Below are 17396 nucleotides of genomic sequence, written 5' to 3'. Positions count from 1 at the left end.
ACCCTCTTCGCTGGTGGATTTCATAGACCTATTTGAAGCAACTTTAGAAGCTAAAGGGGAAGTTAGCTAATAAAATCACATCGCGTAAAAACGTGAAATAAATTCGCGACATAAGTGGAAATGCGATGAGCAATTGTCCGGCTTTAGTGGTTGTATGGTGAGCAATTGTCCGGCCTCGGCAGTTTTTTCGGGAGGAATTGTCATGTGAGCAATTGTCCGGTGAGATTACATACCACACACTCTCGGTGAGCAGCACATTTCCAAACAAACCAGAAATACTTTGTTTAGGTACTAACGTAGTGCTTTGCCGTCGAACTTTCCCAAGTAAATCTAGTACAAATAACATTATATTCGTACTTGAAATTATAATCATTCACAAAGACACCCTTGTGATGCCCGTAAAGCAAGAATACACTTCTTTTATATTAGCATCGGCAGGTACTTACTTCACAAATCAAATTGAAAATTGATACCATCTACTAACTTACTGTCAACGACAACAACAACAACATGAATGACGATGGGATGAGGTGATTCACCGCAACAATTGCTCTACTGTCAACGACTCTTTGGTGCTCCAGTCATAACTGTATTCCTCTGTGAGCTGAAGGAAACCCACGACCGGGAAAAATCTCAAGAGCGCACTCTTGAATGCAACAATTGGGATGAATGGGGAATAAGGAGGTTACGGAACAGGCGTCGGATTCACAAACGCGATCGTAAGTAACGCTAAGATGGGCTAAGACGTCGCAGCCTGCGACGCGCGTACGACAGCGTCGTAAGCGCAATTCACAAAGCTATCGTAGTGGAGAGGGTACACCCTTTGACGAGGAAGAGGAAGTTGCTCATTTCCTGTCACACGCAGCCAGGAGAGAAACAGGCAACGGGTGCGAGACTATGTTTTCACGAAAATCTGCAATCGTACCAATAATAGTCGCCCGTCCCCAAGTGTGCTGCTCCTACACGTGCTCTCGGTCTTTCGGTAGCCATAATGGATGCCATGCAATCGCAGGCGAAACGCGTTCGACGACCCAGCAGGGGTATTCCCAGTATGTTCGTCTTGGGGGGGGGGAGGGGTGTTTTTTTTTTGTAGGGGGTGTGTGGCGCTCATATTTGCAGCTTTTATGGCTTTTGTGGCCTTTCTTGCAGACAATTTGGAGGGGTGTTGCACGATTTTTGGGGGTGTCTTAGCAGGGTGTACGGGATGCTTGAAAAATCCCTGCGACCCGACTTTATGGAGCACAAAATTGAAGCATTTGTTATCAAGCAAAAAAGTGCGTAATTGACGCTTCGGGGATGGTCTCGAAGGTTCTGTGGCAAAGTGCAATGCGTGGGCGCGTATTACGGAGTTTTTGTTTGCAGTCTCCAAATCCACCGCTGCCAAATACGCCGCACTCTTTACTCGTAAGACTGCTCGGGAGCTCTCGCAGTATTCCGCCGTAAGCTGCGAAGATTTTGGGACGCGTGCCCTTCGTGAATCTACACTTTCCCGTACGACGGAGTTGCGACAGATTCCGTCGCACGAAGTTTTTGTGAATCCGACCCCAGCTCAGCAGATCGGTTCTTCAACGACCACGCAACGCTACCTCCTCACTCGCCGAAGAAGGGAGAGGGCTCAATTCTAGACACTACGTGGTGGAAGAACCAGGTACTATCCGCGGTCTGTCCATGAAAGCTGGCCATGCCGCGTTGACAACCCTTATGAAAATAGGCTATGAACATTTTATACAAGTGTATAAAATTCTACTATATCCACTGTATACATTTTGCGTATACAATTGAAACACCTTTTTTGGACATTCTGTATATCCAGTGTATAAGGCTTTTGTTATGCAAAGTGTAGAGAAAACACTGTATACAAATGGCTTTTCACGATGAGTTTATTATGTGTATACACAGTATACTTAAAGTACAAAGCACAGTAGCTCTGTACACACTCTCGCCCGGGATGTCTTACAATCGTTGGAGCCTTGGAGGAATGTCCGGGCGCTCTGCTTGATGTTCGAGAACTCTGTACCGGGGCACGCTACGTGGCACTAATCTGTAAGCGCAATGGCAATATATGTCTATGCAAAACACAATAGTGAAATTAGTGCTTACCAAAAATTGCTCGCATGCGGAACGGGTCTACCTTTTCTTTTGGAGGCGCATCTTTATGTGCATTGCTTGGGTTTCCAGTGATGGGCTTGCCCACAGACTCCTCTTTAGTGACAAATCAAGCACAACAAATCTCCAGCTAATACTGTCCGGTCCCCACTCATCGTCTTTGGGCGGTCGTCTTGTAGTTTGTGAACCGGGTGCACATCCCACATCTGCACCCCACACCACTTGACAAGGATATAAATCAATCACCGCTCAGACAGCTCTGACGGCCGCGGCACCCCGTGCCCAGTTCAACCACTGAAACTTCGAATCGTCTCAGTTCAAACACGGCGTCCTTTTCGCTCACAACCGTGACTCACACTGGCCCAACCACCGGGTCGAAAGTGAAAAGGCGAAAGAGACGTCCGACCAGAGGTGGGCAAAACTCCTCACGGTCTTTGCCCTCACCTCGATTTTCCTGGACGGAGATTTGTCCTCACCTCACCTCAACTACTTTTCGGAGAAGTTCCCTCACCTCACCTCACCTCAAAAAAATTCAGAGAATTTTCCACGCCTGCCCTCACCTCAAATAAGTTTTCAGAAAATTTTCCTCGCCTCACCTCACCTCAAAACATTATCAGAAAAATTTCCTCACCTCACCTCACCTCAGCCTTTCCTGAAAAAATCTTTCCTCACCTCACTTCACCTCAAAACCTTTTCAGAGAATTTCCCTCACCTCACCTCACCTCAGCCTTGCATAAAAAAAAATTCCCTCACCTCACCTCACCTCAAATTCCGTGAGATGAGGGGGTTCAAGGCGCCCTCACCTCAGGAGGGTGCCCCAGGAGGGTGCCCATCCCTGCTCAAGGTCGACGCTTCTCACTTTTTTTAAATGACGAAAGTACGCAGCGTAAAGCAAGTATCGACTATCGAGACTAAAGCATCAGGTCCCGACTCTCTGCTTCAGCAGTAGATTGTGACTGTAGGTGTTTGTGGCGCAAGCGCAACAGAGGCCAGAAAGCGACACGACTGCGGTGAGTACCTGATGAATGGCGATGATAGCTAAAATTATTTACGGATCATGTCCTACGCATTATATTCTGGCCGCTCGCCATCAGCTAGTGGGATGGCAGGTGCATTGCTAATTGTCTCGTTCACCGCCTTCGCATGGCATCCGATAGGTTGAGCGCTACAGTGCATGGTGGTCGAATCGAAGCGCAGCTTTGTGAATCATAATCGTATGACCCGGCGTCGGGAACTTGGCGCCCCCATCGCCCGGCAGCAGCCGCAGTAGCCCCCTCCTGCACTCACGGTTGGGTCGCCGCAGGAGGGAGACCCCTACGTATAGCTGTGCGTGGCTGTGCCGTGTCTGTGGAAAGGGGGATCCTGGTGGTTGAGTGGACCCAGAGGTTGTTTTGGACCCTTCGGGGCCCCTCTGGGAAAGCAACACACCGCTTTGGCCCCTGCTTCCCATAGACGGGTGGTCCTGGAAGGCCCGGCCAGGATTATTCAGCTAGTCGCCATCTCCCATTTCATTACTTTTTCTTTCTCTACCCCTTCACTATCATCCTTCTCCTACCTTCACCTTCTTTGGCGGCAAGGGTCAACCTTGGGCAGTCTTTTCACTCTCCAGAAGCTGCACTAGGGTATAGTGCAGAGGCAAGTGTTAACGTGTGGGACACGTTCCCTCGTTGGGCTCGATGGTGGGCGACACACCTGCTGCACCGAACCTCTTTCTTTGCATGGATTCTTCACGCTTAAAAAAACAAAATCAGCGTCATAAACGGCGCTGCACCGAAGCACCAGTGAACTCATTCAACCTATCTCCAGAACCATGGTTTCCGAAATTCCTGGTACTCCATTCTGAAGACGAGGCCAAACCACTCTCTAAGATATCAGCGTTTGTCATTGCCAGGGAAATAGAAAAATCAATTGGAAAGACCTACACTGCAAAAAAACTGTCATCTAAGGACCTTCAAATCGAGGTTCAAACCAGGGAGCAAAGCTCGGACCTCCAAGCTGTCAGGAAAATTCGGGACATACCGGTGCCCACTGCAAAACACAGAAACCTCAACATTGTCAGGGGCGTGATCTCGGAAACTGAGCTTCTTGAGTGCACCGACTCTGAGATTGAGGAAGGCCTGCGGGAAGAGGGTGTCGTGGCAGCAAAGCGAATAGTGACGCGTCGGGGCGGTAAAGAAATCTCAACAAAGCACATTGTATTATCATTTGAACTACACAAGCTTCCTACAACCATCAAGGTTGGTTACCTCAACTGCCGCGTGCGTCCCTATGTCCCTAATCCGCGGCGTTGTTTCAAGTGTCAACGCTTCGGGCACGGGTCTCAGGTCTGCCGTGGACAGGAAACATGTCCCAAATGCTCTGGTACAGATCACCCAGCAGAATCCTGCCGAAATCAAGTGCGGTGAGCAAATTGTAAAGGTGACCATCCTGTCTACTCCAGGTCATGTCCCCGATGGAAAGATGAGAAAGAAATCCTTAGAATCAAGGCAGAGCAAAATATCTCGTACAAAGACGTAAAGGCGGAAGCAGAGTTCAAGAAAAAGGGCACTTTCTCCGAAGTGGTGCGCAGGGGAGTGGCACCACAGAGGAGGTCTGTGGAGACCCAAACTGCTGGGTCTCCACCCTACACTCCCCCCCAGAGGGACGGAGATACGGAAGTATCTCCTCCTCCTTCTGTTTCCATTACTTCCCCCATGCCTGCAGCGGCCTCAGCTGAGGTTGCTTGCACGGCATCCGTCTGGGATGGATTGCTCAAAGATCCATCCCAGGTACCTGTTGTTAACATGGAGCTCGACGACGAAGACCGTGCTTCACAAAAGTCGTCTTCGAGTCTCCCAGGCACTTTCTCGCAATCAAAAGAGAAACGCGAGAGATCGAGTGGTAGAGGCAGAGGCAACAGACCCACGGACCAGCAGAAACAGCCCCCACCAAGGGTGCTGCCTCCTTAAATGCACATAATGGTCAAAGTCTCTTTGTTTTTCTTAACCACAATCCTTTTCATGGGACAGGTCCTTCTACAATGGAACTGTCGAGGCCTCTTCACCAACACAGATGACATACATGACCTTCTTGAAAAGTATAAAGCTGTCTGTTTCTGTTTGCAAGAGACATACTTGAACAAGCAAAGTATAAACCCATTTCGAAGATATAATGTTTTTCGAAAGGATCGTACGGACACCTCATGTTCATCTGGAGGTGTGGCTCTGATTACTCCGCAGTCAATTCCAATTCCGTTCCAGTTGTTACAGACCTTGAGGCTGTAGCTGTACAAATATGCCTCGACAGGGTCATTACAGTGTGTTCATTGTACCTGCCCCCTTCAGTAGTAATCCACCAAAGAGACTTTGAGCATCTTTGTGACCAGCTGCCTCAACCTTTCCTTATTCTTGGGGACCTGAATGCTCACAGCCCCCTGTGGGGCAGCAGAAGGTTAGACGTCAGAGGGAAAATGCTGGAAAGCGTTTTGATGTCAAGGTCAATTTGCTTGCTCAACACGGGACAAGCTACTTACGTTAATGCAGCGACACAAAGCTTTTCTTCTCTAGATATCTCGCTGTGCAGTCCCTCGCTGTTTAGCAGTTTAGACTGGGCAGTTGAACAAAATCCACGAGGGAGTGACCATTTTTCTGTTATCGTGAAATTGTGTGGTGCTACAAATACACTCACAACACGACCACCCCGATGGAAACTAGCTCAGGCTGACTGGAGCTTATTCCAAAGGGAAGTCAAACTCCAGTCCTCTTCTTTTGAACACATGTCAGTCGAAGAGGCAAACACTTTAGTTACAAGCACAATCATAGATGCCGCCAAACAATCTATTCCACAGACATTGGGTCGGCTCCCCAAGCGTCCAAAACCTTGGTGGACTGCCGATTGCGCAAAGACTAGAAAGGAACAGAATCGTGCCTGGGGTACCTTTCGTAGATACCCCACATCACAGAATCTTCTTGCCTTCAAAAAAGCACGTGCCAAAGCAAAGTCGACACGAAAGCAAGCAAAAAGGTCTTCTTGGCACAACTTTGTTTCTTCCTTAACACATGAAACCCCATCAAAGAAAGTATGGGATAGGCTTAGGAAAATTAAAGGAGACTACCAGAGTTTTTCCATTCCCCTCCTTCAAGTCAATGGTGTTCCATGTCAGAGTTTAGACGAACAGGCGGACCTCCTAGGGTGAACATTTCCAAAATGTTTCCAGTTCTGCACATTACAGCAAAACGTTCTTGTCTGTAAAGAACCGTGCAGAAAAGCAAATCATTTCAACTGTGGGTGGTGAAAATTATGCATACAACCAGCCGTTCACTATGGTAGAGCTCCAGCGAGCAATGTCCTTGGTGAAGGTCAGTGCTCCTGGTCCAGACAGGGTCACCTATTCCATGATCACCCACTTATCAGAGGAATCCAAAGGGTGTCTTCTAAACTTCTTCAACAAAGTCTGGGGTAAGTGGTAGATGCCAACAGCATAGAAGGTAGCAACTGTAATTCCACTTCTCAAACCTGGCAAAGAAGTGTCAAATCCCACCAGCTACAGGCCCATTGCCCTCACCAGCTGTTTGGGAAAAACATTCGAAAGAATGGTGAACAACCGGTTAGTGTATTATCTTAAATGCAATAACTGTCTTGATAAGTACCAATGTGGATTCCGAGCTGCAGGTTCAACGACAGACCACCTTGTTCGTTTGGAGACCACAATCCGAGAAGCGTTTGTCAGGCGGAGTCACTGTGCCTCTGTATTCTTCGATTTAGAAAAGGCATATGATACCGCGTGGAGGTATGGTATCATCCGGGATCTGTACTTTTTAGGGATACGGGGCCGGCTTTTACGCTGCGTAATTAACTTTCTCCAAGATAGAACTTTCAGGGTCTAACTGGGCAGCACTCTGTCACAACCATTTCTACAGGAGAATGGAGTTCCTCAGGGCTCCGTGCTTAGTGTGACATTATTCATTGTGAAAATGAACTCCATAGCCACTGGAATTCCTCCGTCTATATCGTATTCGCTGTACGTTGATGACATTCAAATCTCTTACTCGTCTGCAAATTTGGCAACTTGTGAGAGGCAGTTACAGCTAACAATAAACAGATTGGTTAAATGGGCAGACCAGAATGGATTCAAGTTCTCTTCGGAAAAGACTATCTGCGTTCTGTTTACCAGGAAAAAGGGACTACTTCCAAACCCCACACTTTCCATGAATGGTAAGGACATTGCTGTCCGAGAAGAACACAAATGTCTGGGAATGGTTTCTGATAGGAAGCTTACGTTTTTGCCGCACATCAAACAACTAAAAGCGAAATGCATAAAGTCTTTAAATCTCATGAAAGTTATCGCTCACAAGTCTTGGGGAGCAGATAAAACAACCCTCCACAAAATATGTGCATCAGTAATTCGGTCCAAGATGGATTATGGTTGTGTTGTTTACAGTTCTGCTCGTACGTCAGTCCTCAAGTTAATTGACCCAGTACATCACCAGGGCCTGCGGTTAGCTCTTGGAGCTTTCCGCACCTCACCAGTGGAAAGTTTGTACGTCGAGTCCAGTGAGTGGTCTCTGGACAGGCGACGGGCTTACCTCACTATTCTTTATGGTCTTAAAATTAAAAGCCATCGTCAGAATCCAGCTCTGCCTTGTGTCCAGGACACTCGGCTTCAGCGACTGTTTGTACACAGACTGTTTGTACAACTTTTTATATCAGGATTCCTGGATCCTAGAACAGAGTGACGAAAGTGCTCCTTGGCAGTCACAACCACGGTTCAACTACTCCTTAACTAAATACAATAAAAAGGATACGTCGCCCTTAGTCCTTGAGCAAGAGTTCTTCGAATTAAAGCATTCCTTTGGCGACCACACTGAAATATACACAGATGGGTCGCGGACTGCTGACAGCGTTTCCTGCGCCATGGTATCTGCAGCAGTGACACGGCCGCACCGTTTAAATCCAGCAGCATCCATTTTTACTGCTGAAGTATACGCACTGATCTTGGCACTTAATTTTATATTGCAAACAGGTATTAAATCTGGAGTAATTTACACAGACTCTCTTAGCTCTCTGCATGCTATGAGTAGTCTGTAGCGGGATAAGAACCTTCTAGTTCATAGAGCACGTTCTTTGGCCAATAGGATAATAAAGAGAGGTTATAACTTAACATTTTGTTGGGTGCCCAGTCACGTGGGTATCCCAGGAAATGAACTTGCAGACCTAGCCGCAGCCATAGCTCTTTCATCAGAAATTACCCCATTCGACATCCCTTTCCATGACTTCAGACGTGCATTAAAAAAGGCCATTAATGAAAAATGGCAGCAGTTCTGGGATGAACAAACTCGGAACAAGCTTCATCTCACAAAAACACACATAGGGCATAAGGTACATGCAATCCAACAACGCCTCCAGGAGGTGCTGAGACACAGGCTCAGAATTGGGCATACATTTTTGTCGCACAGCCACCTACTTCGTGGAGAGGAGCCACCGCAGTGCACCCATTGTAACGAGCAACTCTTCATTCTTCACATTCTCATCACATGCCCACAACACGAACCTCATCGGCAGCGCTACTTCACTGAATGCTACAAGCATTGTACACCTCTTCACCCAGCACTGCTGTTGGGTGATGAGCCTGTCATTCCTTTTGAGAATGTTCAGAACTTTTTTATGGACATAGGCCTGCTTGGGGGCCTATAGCTTTTTAGTTACTTTCCGCAAGAAAACTTTACACACACTTCTTTTAACTACATCAGTATATTTTTAGTTTGAATTTCAGTCACCTTGTTCTGATAACTTGATTCATCTGTGTTTATAACCGTGTTTGGCGCATTATGACCTTTGTAGTCGCTGCGCCATAAAAACTCTAATCATCATTATCATCATCATAATCGTATGAGTGTCATGTCATCAGTGCACCCAATGTAGTGCCCAAAATTGCCCCCTACTTTTTGTGGGATGTGCAGCCAGAGTCTAGACCCATCGTCAGGACTCAGGACCAGCCAATAAGCAGCGATCACTGATAGTGAAGTGCAACGACTCGCGTCGTTCGGTTTACGACAGTCACTGAAAAAACAAATAAAGTAAAGAAGACAGCCCTAACAACTACCTTTGCCAACTTGCCTCATAGCACCTAAAAATTTTCGGACAAATTTTCCCTTTTCTTCTCTCGACACACGAAAAAAAGTCCTCACCTCACATGAAAAAGGAATCCTCACCCCAGAAAATTTTAACAAAATTTCCCTCACCTCACCTCACCTCAAAAATTTTTCAGAAAATGTATCTCATCCCACCTCACCTCAGCCTTTCTGGAGAAAAATTTTTCTCACCTCACCTCGCCTCAGTCTTTCCCAAGGAAAATTTTCCTCACCTCACCTCACCTCAAATTCCGTGAGGTGAGGGTGAGGGGGCCACCACCCTCACAAGCCCTCGCGAGGGTGCCCACCTCTGCGTCCGACTCGCTACTCGCTACCATTGATCTCTATTTAGAAGGCTGGATAGCGGATGGGTGAGGGTATCGCGGGAAAGGGTACGCCAAACCGGCCGCCATATTGCGGTGCTCAAAAGAGCGATTACAGCCCATAGGAAGCATGTAAGCTGTGACATGTTTTGCTGTTTGTGAGCGCTTCCATTGCTGCTTCGCTAAAATTTTGCCACGGATCGCTGCAGAAATTCCTCGTGATTAGGTTCCTTACATTTTTAGTGTAAAATCCTGTCACGTACATGTTATTTCCTGTCTATTTTGTACTCGTGTGACGCTGGTGTCGTTCCAATTTTGTACTTTGAACTTCTATTATGTGATTTGCTGGTTTTGTGCCGTGTTGTATTTGTTGTGTTCCGTTTCCTTTGTGGTCTGTCATCGTGTGCGCGTGTTACTTCTCGTGTTTCTCCCATTTCCTTTCTGCTTGAGGGTCTGGAATGCTAGGGAGCAGTATTCCCAGAATTGAGTCGTGGCATTCAGCAATGTTTGGCACGTTTGTTTATGAAACTACCTTAATATGCCTATGAATACTTGGCCATAAACATTATGCTTTCCAGAGGAAGCTTAGATATGACTTGGTGTGACAGGAAGGGCCGAACGACAGTAAAGCACTTCCAAAGGACTAGGAGAAGATTAAGTATGTGATATAAAGGCTATATGACGGTAAAAGCATATCGACTAGAAAAATGTGCACTAGGAAGGTAAGTGACGGCAAAGAGAATTCAAACTGACTAAGGGTAGAGTGAATATGTCATAAAAAGGCTAAGTTGCAAGGTCTTGTGGTGAAAGCTCCAACACCTAAGTATCACAATTCCAGTTGCAAAGGCAAGTTTTAAGCAGTCAACCAGGTAAGTGGGCAGAGTGCATTACTGGTTGTTGAATATGATCAACCTTGACAATTTCTTTCGCAGATGAGGCCTGACTGTCACCTTCTCTGTATATTCCTTGGCAAGGTGGTACAGTCTGATACTGCTGTAGCACTGGGAGACTTCTTGGATCAGACGGATTACATTGTTTTCATTTGGGCTGCATTCAAATATATGTTGTCGCAAACTTAAGTAGGGAGAATAAAGAGTAGACATTCGAGGTTGAAAAATTATTTATTGTCTTAAAGTAAAGTAAACATGCTGGAACGCACCAAAGAGACATCTGACTGGTGTGTTTGTATGTCCCACTAATACGAGTTTGTATGTTAGGCAAACTTTTCATGCAATACTTTTTTCTTTATATGCTTTTGCCCATCTTAGTATTGTTCTATCCAATATGGAGTGGCTTTTAACTGCATATGAATGCATAATTCAGGAGTGCTTTCATATATTGGACTAGTTGCAGCTTTAAGGTGCCCTTCATGCAGTACTGATTCCAATCATCAATCATTGCTTGAAACTCTTAACTAGGGAACATGATTCATAGAGGCTAGATTTTCATGCAAATACACACTTTCAACCAGAGTTCGAAAGCTAAGTTCGAAGTTACTTTTAATTCGCTTTTCACTCACGTCCACTTACTTTCTTGCTTTCTCTCATGTTCTTCCATGGCATTTTATGTCATAAAACGTGATGTTCAGTCAATGACAGTATTCTGTTCAGGAAGAAAGAACCGCTGCTATTGAAATGAAGCTGAACCATTGTGTGCCCACAGGGAATAAGATGCAAAGCGTTTGAATTGTTGGACATAAACAAAAACTCATGAACAGGGCAGGGTCGAACTCAACTGCTCACACGCGCTGCACCTGTGTAGTGCTATTTTGTGTTCGAAGTAACTTGGGAGTAACTCGTTCTTTTTTTAAGTAACTCTGTAACTGCGAGTTACGTTTCGGGCTGAATAACTTCGTTATTAACTTAGTTAAATTTTTCACACGGTAACTTTGTCACGAGTTCCTTTTGACAGGTAACTTCTCGATCTATGCTTTCAACTTCGCATGCTTTTTGTACACTGCATTAAGTAAGATACTTTTGCCCCAGTGAATTTGTTGCGTGTTTTAAATGCATGCAAGTGAATTTCTAGAGGCGGATATTTTGAGCAAGATTAATGAATTTTTCATGCATGTGTGTTCAACCAGCTTTTTGTGCATATAAACCCGGCCTCTACATATGACGCATGCATGATTACTTTCTGGAGGTGTTCTGGGAAGTGGAAGTTGTTGGGCATAGCGTCAGGCCTCAGTCGAACGGTTTGCCCCGTTCTGTCGAAGCACCTGTCTTTAAAATGTTTGCTGCAGACCAGTGATGTCCTCGACGGCGTCCAGTTCTTTCGCCTGACATTCACCACACACTTTTTTAAATGTTCTGGGCGGCTGTGAGGGAACCTGCATTGAACAATTTATGCCATCAATTACGCAAGGGATGACAAGGCTGATCCAAGCAAGCAATCGTCGATACCGTGACCAACAAACTGAGCCATAGATATACCACACCTGACAAGCGCACTTGAACGTATGCTGAGTGCCGAAACCGTACCCGTGAAGTGCAGGAAGTCTGGACTATCATATTGACTCTATCCAGATATCGTACTGCCTAAAGTTTAACGTTTAGATCTTGAGATAGAGTCACAAAGTGCCGCGCACATGCTTCAAGAGCAACGTTTTGTCGCCCCGCTCATGGACTAATACATCACATTTATTTGTAAAACTAAGTCACTTACTTGTGAAATGTCGTCCCCGGTGCCTTGCCAGTACGGGCAGTACACACATAACCACAGCAGGCGGGGATGACACCAGAAAAATGCTACGCAAAGGCGCATGCAGAATATGCAGCTGAGTCGCGGACGGCAATGTTTTGAGCTTCGCAAGATGGCGGCCGGTGACCGTACGGTTGCACCCTCAATCCGCTATCCAGCCTATTACTATAGAGATCAGTGCTCGCTACTACGTCGTGCAGCTAGAAAGCATGACCTAATAACTAACGAAATTCAAACACAATACAGTCAAACTCCTTTATAGCGAACACCTTTTTAACGAAAATACCACTACAGCAAATTTTTTTTGCGGTCCCGCTGGAGCCTATAGGTCCAATAATGGACATCCTTTTGAACGAAAATACCTTTACTGCGAATTTTTTTTGCTGTTCCCTGAGCTTCGTTGTAAAGGAGTTTGACTGTATAGGACTTTTGATAATGATTCTCGAAATTTAAAACACTCACAGTAACTCCCAATTACAGAACAGAATCTCATGCCTACCGTGGCGTCCGCCGCCGTCGCGCCTTTTTTGGGTCACTGTGGCAACTTTGCAAATAGCGCCTTGCTGGAGAAGCGCGATGGAACGGTCATGGGGGGGGGGGGGGTTATTGATATTGCAGATTGTGATTCCAATGCAATGAATTGCGTTATATTGTTCGGACTGTTCTACACTTCCCTGAATATGCCAGAATGTTATGCTCGTTGTCACAGAGTGCTCACATTTTTCACAATCAGGTCGGAAATGTGGACACAATCAACTGGAATGACATCTCATGCAAATCTACATTTCCCCCCTTTTGTCCGAAGGCAGTTCTAAGTCCACAAATTCTAATTCTAAGTTCACAAGTTCTGAATTCACAAGTCCAAACGCTGAGGTCTAACGACCAGTCGACCACTCCGCGTTCTCAGGCCTTCACTGGGAATGTCTCGTTCTTGGGTTTCTTCTCTGGTACTCTCCTGCGGTGTTGCGCTATCAACTTGGTGGTAAGGAGGTCCTGCCGTACTGTTCTTCCTGCTCGAATGGTACCAAGTTTCCTCAGTTTCTCTGGAGTATGGTGCCATCTTCGGTTTCCTCTACAAACGACCTTGGGCGCTGAGCGGGGCTTAGTACGATTGCCCGTACCCTCTCTGGCTGCACCCACACTCGATCTCCGTCTCGCAGTGGGGGAAGTCCTCTCGCCCAATGTCGGCAGTTAAAGTTGCTTGCCTGCTGCCTCTATACCTTCTGTCTTTTGCAGCCACTGTCTTCAGGCTAACCGATGTCGGCTTTAGTGCCTCTTCCCTCCTGGGTAGATTCGTCCTCAGTCTTCGTCCCATTAACAGTTGAGCAGGACTGCAGCCCAACACTCCTGGTGTGTCACAATAGTCCAATAATGCTAAATAGGGATCCTCTGCTTTACAATTACTCTCAATTTCCTTTGATTGACATTAATCAACCTTAATTACATTTAATTACCTCCTGTAACCTGCGGTTACCTTCGGTAATCCTTAATTTCATTTAATATTTGTCTTAATTACATATATCGTACATTGATTACCTTTAAACTAAACATTCTTGCTTTAATCACCTTGAATTACCTCTAACTAACTTTAATTACTGTGACATCTTACTCTTAATTACGTTCAACTACTGCAATTTCAGATCATCTACCTCCATTTTCATTTACCCTCTTATATCCACATTACATGTCCACTTATACCCCTGCCTCGGTGAGGCTTCACGGACACACACACACACACGCACATACATACAGCTTTTTTCATTATGACACTGCTAACGCTAATGCATTAAAAATGTTGGATATTTAATGAATCTGGCTGGTGGTTCCTTACAATGCAGTAAGGCATTACTGAGGAGCGCAAACAGACGAGGCACAGGACAGACACGGACGCCAGGAATTTAGTGTCATAGCACGAAATGCTTCGACACGCCGTCATTCGTGAGGGGCGTTGAATCATTTTGTGCATATATTTTTAGCTGGACGTGACTTCGTGGTCTCTGTCTGTGACTTCGTAGTCTGCAGGCAGGTAAAATGGTCTGCTGGCAGGTTTCTTCGACAGATTCTGAGCAATTCCGTTCTCTTGGTCAAAACGTGGCAATCGTTTGTTCTCGGGGCGATTTCTAAGCCCTAGCCAGCTAGAACTTTCATCGCCCGGCCTCGATACTTCCGGGAATCGGGTTGCCCAGCTATATCTGGTGTCGTCACATCCGCATCGCGAGGGCGCACACGTCCAAGTTAACGTGGGTTAGCAGACGACGGAACTCAAACAAGAGCGAGCCCGACGCCCGTGGCCTGGTGACAACTGTCACGGGAATTGTCGCGGGCGCCGGGTTAGCAATTTCCGAGCGCTAGGCTGTGTTGCCACATTTTGACGACGCGAAGTCGGCACCACGCCAAGGATACAATGACTCCTGATCTTTGCAAGGACGCTTGATTCATCACCTTTCCCAGACTCCATCCCTAGTGAAAGACATCAATGGAAATGATCGTCTACTAATAAAAGTATATGTTGTAGGAAACGGCACATTGGTCCTTCAGTAATCTTGGTTGGTAAACGGCGCATTGTTCCTTCGGCACAGCGGATTGGTCGTGCTGGCACGACCACGGGTTCCCTCGAATAACATAAGTTGAGAACCACTGCATTAGATGGAAGCTCATTGCGCGTAGCACAGAAGCGGATGTAGCGAATACCCCACCCCCAAAAAGGAAGAAAAAAAAACAGGAATGAAAGAAAACAAAGAAGAAATAGAGAATACTGTAGTAGCTCGCTATGTACAGCGTTGCAGCGTCGGTTTAGGGCCAATTCTGAGTTGGCGACGCCCGACGCGACGTCGTGAACGGGCAGCGGAAGTAGACGTGCACTTCTGCCGTCCCGTCAGAGCGCACGATTTTCATGTTCCTACCACAGTGGCATTCCGTCCTCCAAAGCAGACGAAAAATCAGGAAGCGTGGCCTTTGTGTGTCTATTGGTCGCCAGCATAGCGTTATCCGCTGCTCTTGCAGACGTCGTGAAAGATGTTCGGCATGGCAATCTTTTTTGGCGCACGTCTTCCCTCTCACAACGCCGGATATGCGCGCCTATTTCCGCCGCCCGCTCACGGCGTCGCGTCGGGCAAGTCACAAGTGAGAACTGGCCCTAGTAGACCTTTTCAGGAGGAGAGGAGGACGACTCCTCGTTTCCTACTCCTCCTCGCGTTGGAATGTGCCGGCGGGATATCTAGCATAGACGTATAGTGGTTTTTGGCTCTTTTTGTCCCTTATTGTGCTCCTGAAAAGGTTGATGAAGCCGTACAACATTTCTCGGTCCTCGGGGCTACATTGTGTCGTCTTCGGGTGCCACAACAACCAGAAAAAACAGAAGATTGCCGCGGAAACAGTGTGCGGTGACCACAGCGTGCCACAGGGACAATGCGGCTGCAACACGTTCAAGCTGCACCGGTTTCCCAAAGATCCTGAACTTTGCCGTCGATGGCTGTCGTGCATATACCTCAAGGATCTCAAACACAGCGCTTCTTCTCGTGTGTGTTCAATCCATTTTGTCGACGGTAAACGCTCGGAAGAAAACGCTGTTCCCATGGTCAGGCTGGGCTACAACAAGAAGGTGTGTGCTTACCTTACACTGATTAATTTCACATTAGTGGCCGTTTTCTGACACGTAAGCACATGTATGTGCAGGTGAGTCGTGGGAGATCGCGAACACAGCGACAGAAGCATGAAGCAACGTCGCTAACGAAGCCACAGGTGAGCGGTGCGCCTTACTGCCTGTAATTGCTCCGTGTAGAACACCGTCTTATCACATCATCATCGTTTCATAGAACCCTTCCATTGCCGAAGTTGGAATATGGAGAGAAGTTGATCCGTTCGAAGATGCCGGCAGCAGCTCTGATGTTTACATTGTGAGTGCGGTGGCTTCTGAATATATGCAAAATAGAAATAACATAAATACGTATTATTCGCGTGAATCGACTGTGTCCCCGTGCTAAAGGTCCTGATTTTCCATGTTTAGAATGGCAACAGCACTGAAATCCTCTACCAGCAAGAAATACTGGGAGTCTCCCATGAAGAAATTATACCTGTATGTTATTTTACATGATGCAACTCAATTCGTTGTGTTATTGTCTGCCTTTCTACTCCAGGGACGAATGTCACAAGACAAGAGACCAATGTCACAAGAGACTGTCAATGAGGAGAGGCCTCCAGATGAGCCAATTGACATGTCATACCAGTCAGTTTTGGGCTGTCTCTTTGTGCAGAAGGTAAGCTATCCACTATGACCTTGGTGTTACTGTTTTGCATGCAGGAAAATGAAAGCACCAGTGACAGTGCCTGTGTAGTTCTCATGGACCACTGCTACCTGAATTCGTCGCACGAGACCCCACGGTGTGACGTCACTGTGGTAGGGCTGACAAACTCCGATGCTGAGTTCTACACCGGGCTGCAAAAGAATGTTCTCCTTGGACTAATCAAAGCAGCCGAAAAATATCACGCAAGGTTTTTTTGGATTCCAGTGCCTGAGCAGGTGCTACTATGTTTGATGAGGCTGCGACTTGGGTTGCTCTATGGAGATTTGAAACGACGATTCGACATCAGCGTCACAAGAACGGCGGAAGTATTTAATTACATTATTAGTTTGCTCGTTCGCGTCATGGAGTATGTTGTTGTCTGGTTGCCGCGGTCACGAATAGCGAGCAGCATGCCTCAAGTGTTTGTGGCCACAGGTTATGGAGGTACAACTTGTATCCTGGACTGTACTGAAGTGATGCTACAGCGGCCAAGAAAGCTCATGCCAAAGGCACATACCTATAGTGCATACAAAGCACACAATACTGTGAAGTTTTTGGTAGCTATAGCACCAAATGGATACATCATGTTTGTCTCACGCGGCTACGGCGGAAGAGCATCTGATAAAACATCATGCACAGCTGAGGACTCAGCAGCATCCTCCAACCGGGAGACGAAGTGATGATGGCCGACCGCGGCTTCCCACAAGACCCAGAGCTTACAGCACGTGGAGTAAAGTACAACGTCCCAGCATTCACAAAAGGTGCAAAATTTTCTCTTGATGATTCCTTGTTTGGTTTTTAAAGGGTCTCTGACCAGAACCTGGTCAATGTCTTTGTTTGTATGGATAACGAACCTACATGGTGCCTCCAAGTTA

Source organism: Ornithodoros turicata, chromosome 2 (assembly GCF_037126465.1).
Source record: "Ornithodoros turicata isolate Travis chromosome 2, ASM3712646v1, whole genome shotgun sequence".
NCBI lineage: Eukaryota > Metazoa > Arthropoda > Arachnida > Ixodida > Argasidae > Ornithodoros > Ornithodoros turicata.
This window is presented reverse-complemented; position numbering follows the sequence as displayed.